Raw genomic sequence first — 10,635 nt, forward strand, 5'->3', positions numbered from 1 at the left:
TACATAGCCTACTCTACGATGTGGACTCCGTAAGCATACCACCCCTATCATTGATGGGCAGGGCCTGTGCAAATGGAGTTACACAACCATAATCGAGGCCATACTGACACCATGTGGCCACCGGCCTTTGGTTGAAACCTTTACAATTCTATATGCTGCACATAGGTCCGTAGAAGAGGGGCAAACGATGAGCTAATTAAATATCGTCTAAAGTATCACTTTGAAATCTGCCTTTTCCAGATACGCTCTAACATGTTTTGTTTCTTGGGAGTCCCCGATCAGAATGTAGTCCAGATGTATTATTATTCAACCTGTATTGTTAAATGACATACAACCTCGTCGGTTCCGATGTATGTCATTTATGCGCCATAGATCAGAATACGTGCACTGAAAATCTCGTCCACAACTGGACTTTGTTCAGTACTCAACACTGAAGGCGATTATTTAATAAGATCAATATGCCATCAACCATAATGCCAAGAAAAATAAATCTACATTGGGGTAGAACGAAAATGTAAATTCAGCACCGCGGACAGCGACACTTCACACCAACAGTGAAAAAACAAAGAATACTAACTAAAACGGAAAAGAGAAATTGTATCAACTTTCACTAATGGTGTATTAGAGCATATGTCATATGACTAATAAAAAAATTAAAAAAAAACATTTACCTCCTCAGATGTTCTCCTCCTGTCAGGAAGCACTAGTGTATTGGCATGGCTGCCCGGGACTATAGTAGATCCAATACTCATTCTGGGTCCAACTAACATGTAGCGCTTGTCTCCAGATCTGTACTGGATGCTGTGACACAGTGTCCCATCATAATTAGTCTCTTGTAGATATTTAGAAGTGTAGTCTGTGGATTTTGAGCACTGCATTGCAATCAGCACAATAATACTGATGAGAAAAAGTGCTGAAACTGAGCCCAAAGTTATCATCAGGTAAAAAGTCACATTATTATTCTCATCTGCTTTTGCTGAACTTTTAACATCAGAAGCTGCAAAAGCCTCTTTGGGCTCCACAAGTTTGACAATCACAGTAGCTGTTGCTGAGAGTGAAACGTTCCCATTGTCTTTGACCAGTATGAGCAGTTTATGCTCGGCCTCGTCTGTCTCTGTGAATGAGCGAAGTGTTCTGATCTGTCCTGTGTAGCGGTCCAAAGCAAAGAGACTGTGGTCAGTAACTTCCTGCAGTGAAAACAGTAACCAGCCGTTATATCCTATATCAGCGTCATAGGCTCTGACTTTAGTCACCAAGTGTCCTGCGTTCACATTGCGGGGAATCTCCTCCACACCTTCAGCAGAACCATTAGAGCTGACTGGATACAGGATGACTGGAGCGTTGTCGTTCTGATCCAGAATGAACACGTTCACTGTGACGTTGCTGCTTAGAGATGGAGTTCCAGAATCTGAGGCAACAACGTGGAACTGAAAAGTTTTCAATGTTTCAAAGTCAAAACTTTTTAGTGCGGATATTTGTCCGTTTTCCGAATTTACACTCAGGAAAGATGTCATATCACCCCGCAGCCCATCTCCTCTTACAATACTATATGTTATCGCTGCGTTTTCATTCATATCATTATCAGCAGCAGTTACGGAATAAACTGATCCCCCAGGGATATTGTTTTCTACCAGATAAAGTTCAAAAGGATTCTGGCTAAAAACTGGCCTGTTATCATTTACATCTGACACCTCAACACGCAAGGTTTTTGTAGAAGACAGGGAAGGCTCACCACAGTCTGTAGCTGTTATAGTGATTTCATAATAAGACACAGCTTCTCGGTCTAATCTTCCTTTTGTGACAAGAGAAAACATGTTTTCCTCTATTGATGGCGTCAAATCAAAAGGAACATTGTCCGATATTTTACAAATAACTTTTCCATTAACGCCAGAATCTCTGTCTGTGACACTAATCAGAGAGATGACAGTCCCAGGCTTTGAATCCTCGGGGACAACGTTGGACAGTGATGTTACTTCGATGTCTGGCTCGTTATCATTAGCGTCTCTAATTTTTATTACAACTCTACTATCGGTAGTCAAAGGTGGCTGGCCTTTATCTGACGCCTGCAAATCTAGTCTGTAAATCTCCGTGTCCTCGAAGTCCACTTTTCCTTTAACTCTAATCTCACCAGTTACACTGTCTAATTCAAACGTGTCGTGCACTTTTTTCTTTTGTGTTTTCCCAAAGGAATATTCAATTTCACTGTTTGTACCTTCGTCTAAATCAGTAGCGTTTAATTGTATTACAAGAGTTCCTATCGGTGCATTTTCATGTAATGACACACTGTATGTATCCTTACTGAACACGGGGCGATTATCATTTACATCTAACACAGTGATAGTTAAATTAAGGTTGCCAGATTTGGACGGACTGCCGCCATCCAGCGCCGTTAATACCAATCTATGTTCTGCCTTTTGTTCTCTGTCCAAGGGCTTTTTCACCACTAAAAAGGGAGTCTTTTCATCCTCACTATCCCTCACTTCTGTATCAAAGAAGTTATTTGGGTTCAACTTATATAATCGAACTGTGTGTGTTCCAACATCAGGGTCTCTTGCGGCATGAATTTGAAAACGAGTACCTGGATGAGTATTCTCGGCTATTTCCAGTCGTTGATCATTCTCTGGAAAAGTGGGTGAATGATCATTCACGTCGATTATTTCAACGCTCACGTAGTGTATTTCTAGAGGGTTTTCAACAACAATTTTTAGGTTTATTAGACAAACCTTGATTCCATCACAGAGTTCCTCGCGGTCCATATTTTTCCCAACGTACAAAACTCCATTGTTCTGGTTTAATTGAAACAGTGCATGATTTGGACCAGAGACAATACGAAACCGCCTGTCTGCCAAGGTGCGAGTGTCAAGACCTAAGTCTTTAGCAACATTTCCAACAGGGGATCCCACCTGTACTTCTTCAGGGACAGAGTATCTGAGCTGGGCCAGAATCCGCTTCTCAAAGCACAGCAACAAAATCCCGGCAACCCACCAGTAATTCACTCGGTGTCTTTGTCCTCGTCCTTCCATTGTGAAGCAAATAAGGCGGCTTTCTCTTAAATAAATTCAATGATCCAGGTGCTCATCAAACCACTTTAATTAGATCCATTTCGTCATTCTCAAATAGAAGCACTTACATGTAAATGTACCGTTTTTTACTTGATACATCCTCTACGATGTGTGTTCCGTATACTCCGTAAGCATATGATCCTGATGGGCAGGGCCTGTGCAGATTGAGCTACACAACCATCATTTAGGCCATACTGACACCATGTGGCCACCGGCCTTTGCTTGGGACGAATATCTATACTATATGGACTATATCTAATATGAAAAGTATAGAATTGCTGTCCATATAGTTCAATAGAAAAGGACGAACGATGAGTTAATTAAAATTTCAAAGTTTCATTTTAAATATAGGTTGGCCTATTCCTCTTGTTATGTATGTTTCTCAGCAGCCTCCAATCAGGATGTGGCTCTGATTTGTTGAACATCTATTGTTAAATGACAATCCTCGTCCATTCGTATCCAGCAGTGATGCAATCTGTGCAATTTAGAGCAGGACACACTCACTGAAAAGCTCCTTCACATCTTTATTTTGTTCAGTACACTATCGATTTGCTCTGATCAAAACCAAACATATAGGGATGATAACTGAACGTGGAACACAATATGTATTCAGAACAGGAGGTCGGGTAATTATATGGGCATCTGTTATTAACCCTAATGCTAGGAAAATGAAATTCAGCACCATGGACAGCGATACTTAACATCAGCACCGAAAGACAGAACTCGAAAGGAAAAAAACATCAACTTTCACAAATAGTGTGTCAAAACATATTAGTAATTAAAACATTTACCTCCTCAGATGTTCTCCTCCTGTCAGGAAGCACTAGTGTATTCGCATGGCTGCCTGGGACTATAGTAGATCCAATACTCATCCTGGGTCCAACTAACATGTAGCGCTTGTCTCCAGATCTGTACTGGATGCTGTGACACAGTGTCCCATCATAATTAGTCTCTTGTAGATATTTAGAAGTGTAGTCTGTAGATTTTGAGCACTGCATTGCAATCAGCACGATGATACTGATGAGAAAAAGTGCTGAAACTGAGCCCAAAGTTATCATCAGGTAAAAAGTCACATTATTATCCTCATCTGCTTTTGCTGAACTTTTAACATCAGAAGCTGCAAAAGCCTCTTTGGGCTCCACGAGTTTGACAATCACAGTAGCTGTTGCTGAGAGTGAAACGTTCCCATTGTCTTTGACCAGTATGAGCAGTTTATGCTCGGCCTCGTCTGTCTCTGTGAATGAGCGAAGTGTTCTGATCTGTCCTGTGTAGCGGTCCAAAGCAAAGAGACTGTGGTCAGTAACTTCCTGCAGTGAAAACAGTAACCAGCCGTTATATCCTATATCAGCGTCATAGGCTCTGACTTTAGTCACCAAGTGTCCTGCGTTCACATTGCGGGGAATCTCCTCCACACCTTCAGCAGAACCATTAGAGCTGACTGGATACAGGATGACTGGAGCGTTGTCGTTCTGATCCAGAATGAACACGTTCACTGTGACGTTGCTGCTTAGAGACGGAGTTCCAGAATCTGACGCAACAACGTGGAACTGGAATGTTTTCACAGTTTCAAAGTCAAAACTTTTTAGCGCTGAAACTGTGCCATTGGCTTCGTTTATACTCAAAAAGGATGTCACAGTTTGTCCTGGACTGGTTCGATCGAGTGAATATGTGACTGCCGCGTTTTCCCCCACATCAGCATCTATTGCACTCACAGAGAAAATTGACTTCCCGGCCTTATTATTTTCAGGGATATAAAACGTGTATGGGCTTTCAGTGAACAAAGGTCTGTTATCATTAACATCTACCACATCTACCTGTATCACCTTTGTAGTCGAAAGCGAGGGAGTGCCTAAGTCTTTAGCTGTTATTGTAATGTCGTACTTATGTTTTGTTTCCTTATCTAGAAAGTCCTTGGTGACCAAAGAGTATGACTGTCCATCGGGGGATGGCTTTAAGTCAAAAGGTAAATTGCCGAGCACACTGCACACCACCTGTCCATTCACACCTGAGTCGAGGTCCGTCACACCCATCAGCGCCACCACCGTGCCCAGGGGTGCATCCTCTGGAATTCGACTTGAAAGAGATGTGATTTCTATCTCGGGTTGGTTATCATTCACATCTTCCACTCTAACAACCACGTTACAGTGTGTGGAAAGAGACACGATACCTTTGTCCGCAGCCAATACCTTAATCTCATAGACTCGTTTTCCCTCGTAATCAAGGCCTTCCTTCACTGTTAGTCGACCAGTTCTGCTGTCCAATTCAAACGGGTCAGACGAGAGTCCTCTAAGTTTACCCCTTAAAGAATATTCTATCTCACCGTTCATCCCCTCATCCGAGTCAGATGCATTTACTGTCAACAAGTATGTCCCTGGAGCCGCGTTTTCCTTCATTGTTATAGTGTATTTCTGTTTATCACAAACTGGCGAGTTGTCATTTATGTCAGACACAATTACAGTGATATTAACTGTACCAGATTTTGATGGTTTTCCTCCGTCTGCAGCTGTTAACAGTAACCAGTGTTGAGCAATCTGTTCTCTATCCAAAGGTCGCTGTAAAACCAGGAAAGGAACTTTTCCATCCTCCCCGAATTCCTCCGTTTCCACGCGAAAATACTGGTTATGGTTTAGTTTATATGACTGTAAGGAATTCAGACCGACATCTAAGTCATGAGCTCCTTCCACTTGAAATCGAGATCCCACAACAGCGGACTCCAGCACCTCTAATGTGTAGTTTTCTTCGGGAAATTTTGGAGAATTGTCGTTTATATCAAGTATTTCAATAATTACCTGATGCATTTCGAGAGGATTTTCTACAACTGCTTTCAGATTCATGATGCAGGGAACAGTTTTCGTGCATAGCTCCTCTCGGTCTACTCTCTGGTTGACTAGCAAAACTCCATCTCTCGGATTTACCTTAAACAGATCCTGCTTTGTCCCTGATACAACGCGCAGATTTCTGTCTGTCAATCTTCCAAGATCTAACCCAAGGTCTTTGGCCACATTCCCTACTGCAGACCCTGATTTAGATTCCTCCTGAATGGAATATCTTATTTGAGCAGTGATCCCTTCCAATTGAATCCCAATCAGTAGCCCCAGACAAAAGAAAATCCACACATCCAGTCGTTGTCCTTTGATGCCCGTTACCGCCATGGTTTGGCAAAAGCGGTCTTGAATCCGTCAACAATTATTTGAGATTTTCAGTTTCTTCTCGGGAAGAATGAACACGAAACGTCTGCGAGTAACATCATTCTAGCAAAATGATGAATATTGCTCGGTCGGTTCTTTCAACCCCTCTCTATAGTCTCTGAATGCACATGAAAAAGGATGCCCCCCTCACACACACAACCACTGTGGTGATAAATAGTGTAACAGCACCACCTATTGTTATTGTAGCGATGTTGCGTCAACGAAGGAAGAGTTCCTTTTGAAGTAGCCTAATCTTTTCGCCGAAAATGTGCGATTATTAAGTTATAAAGCACATGAGAAAATAAACATTAATATTTTAATTTGAAAGCGTGTGTTTAAGGTAAAGAAGATCCTGAAAAGCAAAGTGAATGAGTGGAGATGGGCTTCTCTGTCCAGGATGTATTGATTAAATGTATTAAACTCTTATGTCAAATTATATGTTAAAAATAGGACTCTAGAGCGCTGGAATTACTAACGTAGTGCGGAGAGTAAACTATTCACCTGTATGAAAAGGTGCTGAAACGCAGATTTATAATCATGTATTGATAATTAAATCTATTATTATTCTCATCATTGTTTATTTCAAAAATCAGCTCCGCTCTGACCAAAAAACTCTGATGATGGTTGAACTCCTATCAGCTAAAAAGTGGCGTTATATTTATAGATTCGGAGCCCAGCCCCAGTTTGTTCAAATGTAGGTCGAGCTGGTCGTATTCACATTCTATATGCTTGAACTCTGTGGTCTTCTCAGCACACTCCCACAATATCCCTCCTATTGCAGAGGTGTGCAGTGACATCTCATGGATTAAACCTGCAAGTGCTGCTCTGATGAGCCCATGGCAGCTCTGTGTTGCTCATGTAACTGTGCCTTCTCCCCCCTGCAGTGATCTGTCCACAATGCAGCGGTACATGATGGCGAAATCTAGCAAAAATAAATAAATAAAATTGAGAGAACAGACAAATATGATCCCCATACTAACAACAGCTGCAGGAAACAAGGTGACCTACATCATAAAAACCCCGAATCTGCGCACCCCTCCCACCTGTTATATGTCTACGTATTGGTTCTGGATATAGGCCAAACATATGCGTGCTCGTGCATGTGCGCTGCAGCAGTCTGCACCACGTCTTCTGGTGCTCTGCCTGCATTGCAACGATACCAGACTCTCTTAAAGCACCACATCGCATTGTTATCAGCTGGTGTTGGACAAAGGAAGCGGTAACATTTCTCAGCAAAATGCTCATTCGATGTCTCTTAGCTGCGGACACTGCGCTGCACTGTGTCGTGGCGGTGGAAAGATGGTGGGGTGGGGGGTGGTGTTGTCAGAATATGAAATTAAAGGCGGCTCCACAGCACACTGCCAGTTCCAGTGAACAGACAACACGTCACCATGGCAACGCAGCTCCATTAGGCAGGTCGCTGTCCATGGTGCTGAAAGGAGGCATGCGTACAGGAAGGAAGAAAGCAGAGGGGGAGGGATGGAGGAGCTTTGAATGCTGCAGACAAAGGCAGTCAGATGTATACACACATATACAGTATTTCTAACTCTCTAAATATGTACAAGTTACCCTTCACCATCATATTCCTTCCCTGTAATTTATTTACAATAATTATTTTGTAATTGGATAAGGCATGCACTTGAAGCTAAGACAACACTTGTAAAAGAAACTCACAAAATGTAACTAAACTTTGAAATTTGTCTTCTATTAAAAGTATTTATGTCAAGAGAGAGCTCCTATACATGCCCATGAATGAATATACAGCACAGCTCGATGCATCATGCTCATGTGTTAGCCTACTAGTGCCAGCTGGTGGTGGTTCTAGTGTTTTGTTCCACATTGGTGCATTTTTGTGCAGTGTCCTTTTCTATCAGACGACCAGTGCTGCTGACAACAGACAGTCTCCTCTCAGGGTCAAGTGGTGATTAGATATGATATTCTTTACTATTTGTTGTGCCACTTTATTCCAAAAACAAACAAAAAACAGACCTCTCATAAACACATTGGTTCTTGATTTATTTAAGATACATCACATAAACACCAGCCAAGAGGTGTTGCTAAAATTTGGAGGGGTGGAGGATATTAAATCAGAGAAACTCCTCCCTTGGGTTTATGATTTCAATCTCTCCACACACACTCCTCATCTCCCCTCATCTCCCCAGTCACACATATGACCTCATCTCTCTGGGGAGATGAGGTCATATGTGTGCTCACACAAAAAGGCAGATGGAGAGACAAACACATTCAGTAGGCTACATTCATGAAAAATACAGCAAATATATCTTATCTGAACATTTTATCAAAACAACTGATACATTTCTGTCGCATTACAATTAATAAAATACATAATTTATGTAACATAAGACATAATTAAACTTTTCAAATTGTGACCTTAAGCACAATTCACCAGACTACATGCAGAGCTTCATTTGAGAGATGATGTGGTTGCTGCTTATCAATTAATGTTAGTTATTTATGACGTGGTGTTTCTTTGCAGGATTAAGATGGTCATGATGTCCTGACACAAGGTGAAAGTGCTGACTGTGATCACAGAGGATAGCTTGGCTGGGGCACTGCTGGAGCCTGTTTCTATATTCCCCTATGGTGTATGAGAAAGGTAAGATCAAGCATTACTCAAAAGCATATTTGTGGAAATGCCCCTCTTTCTTGACCCATACATTTCACAATTGAATCATTTAAAGTGTTTCTAAAAAAAAACATTTGATTCAATTCAAGAGTAATTCTCAAAATAGAAAATATATATTTTTGGCCTAAACAACTGGAGCCCTAGACATAGTGATCTGCAACCTTTAGTGTTCTTCAGTCTGTTCATTTTTATGCAGTATCACTGCTAACATTACCACTTGATTATTCCAGTAATTACAAGGTGAGGAAATTATCATACAAAATCATTCAACTATCACATTTAAAGTTTGTTCTTTATTACTATTTACACAGTAAAATTTGCAGTGGAAAGTTAAACTGCATTACCACCACTCATAATAGTTACATGTTGTTGTACAATATGACCATCCTGCTTTGTTGGGTCAGAATGCACCATGCTCTCTCTTGTTCATGAAGCAATAATAATTTCAGTCTTTCAGATGTTTGTTTCTCACACCTTAAGAAACCCTTTTCAGTTAAAGCAATTGATAACTTTTTCTGACTTACAGGGGGAAAATGAAGGCCTTTTTATTTATTTATTTTTTTAAATAGTTGAGCTTACCTTGTAGTTGTTGTGATATATATCAATACTTACATTCTAGTAGTAGGATGTCCAGAATGACAGCTTGTGTCCTTGAATCAGTGTGGCTGTAAAAAAGATCTTGGTGGAAACAAACACATGGTACATTCCTTTTTTTGACACAGTCTTCCTGTTATGTTACTGTCTCATCATCAGAGAGGTGGGGTGAGATAAACTCTCGGAGCATTCTAAAACAAGATGTGCTTTCTGGTTTGGGGAAATTATCTACCATTTTTTGAAGTGCAATTGCTAAGCAGTGATATTTGAATTGAAAATAAATCATTTAAATGGAATGCACAGAGCATTCTATAGGTTGCTATATACTCCAATGTGTATCAATAATATTCTCTGTGGACATAAGTAAGGAGCTGTTACCAGTGATCATCAGCCCGGAGAGCATGTCAGTCATTGCCAAAGAGAGCAAGAAAGTTTCTGCAGAGCGTCCTATACCGCATGTGCAAGATATATTTTTTTTATTAAGGCTGACTAAATACTCCAGTATGATATACGTACTGCTGCTATGCATCACATTCTCTGATGAGACAGTCTGACCTTAAAACATACAAATATTTACAATTTCCACAAGCAACAAAACATCTACAACATACAACACCCCCTGTGGTATAACTAGTAACTGGATTGAGTTTACAAGTTGATTAAACAATTCAATCAGAAGAATGTGAAGCCAAACCAGTTAGATTGAGTCAACACACTGTAAGTCTTACATTCCTTTATTTTTCATCCAAGAACCTTTGTCTTGTACATGTTGTATTTACTCTTGCGTTTCAGTTTTGTACCAGTTTCAACACAATAATGTAAATATACATAAATACACTTGAATAAAATTAAAAGGAAGTGTAACATGCCAGTCACCCTGCAAACACGTACTTGAGCAAATGACACATAAAGTTTTACATCTTGAATTGTATTATGGACAGTTGATGTTGATTTCAGATCTTGTGTCAAAACATAAAACACATTGCTGTGCTACTATTGATGACTGGTGATAAAGGTTTTCCAAAAAAAAAAAGTATTCAGTGTGAATCAAGCTGATGAAAAACAGATGAAAACTGACAGTGAGGTTGTGATTTTGGGCTTTGTTCCAGAGACACATTCACTACATGATAATGAAAATGCACGC

The 10,635-nt window shown here is 40.6% G+C and overlaps 2 pseudogenes across 1 annotated transcript; both read right to left on the reverse strand.

The window, feature by feature from the left end:
• Positions 1 to 13: 13 nt before the first annotated feature.
• LOC146979859 (protocadherin alpha-3 pseudogene) lies at positions 14 to 3,156 on the reverse strand (annotated as a pseudogene). Its single transcript, XR_015036848.1, has 2 exons — positions 672 to 3,156; positions 14 to 64 (listed from the first exon to the last, which is right to left on the reverse strand). The product of XR_015036848.1 is annotated as a protocadherin alpha-3 pseudogene (transcript).
• A 667-nt stretch (positions 3,157 to 3,823) lies between these two features.
• Positions 3,824 to 6,349, reverse strand: LOC146979860 (protocadherin alpha-8 pseudogene; annotated as a pseudogene).
• Positions 6,350 to 10,635: the final 4,286 nt, after the last annotated feature.

This window comes from Trachurus japonicus, chromosome 10 (genome assembly GCF_045865225.1).
Source record: "Trachurus japonicus isolate A0001 chromosome 10, Traja_1.0".
Lineage (NCBI taxonomy): Eukaryota > Metazoa > Chordata > Actinopteri > Carangiformes > Carangidae > Trachurus > Trachurus japonicus.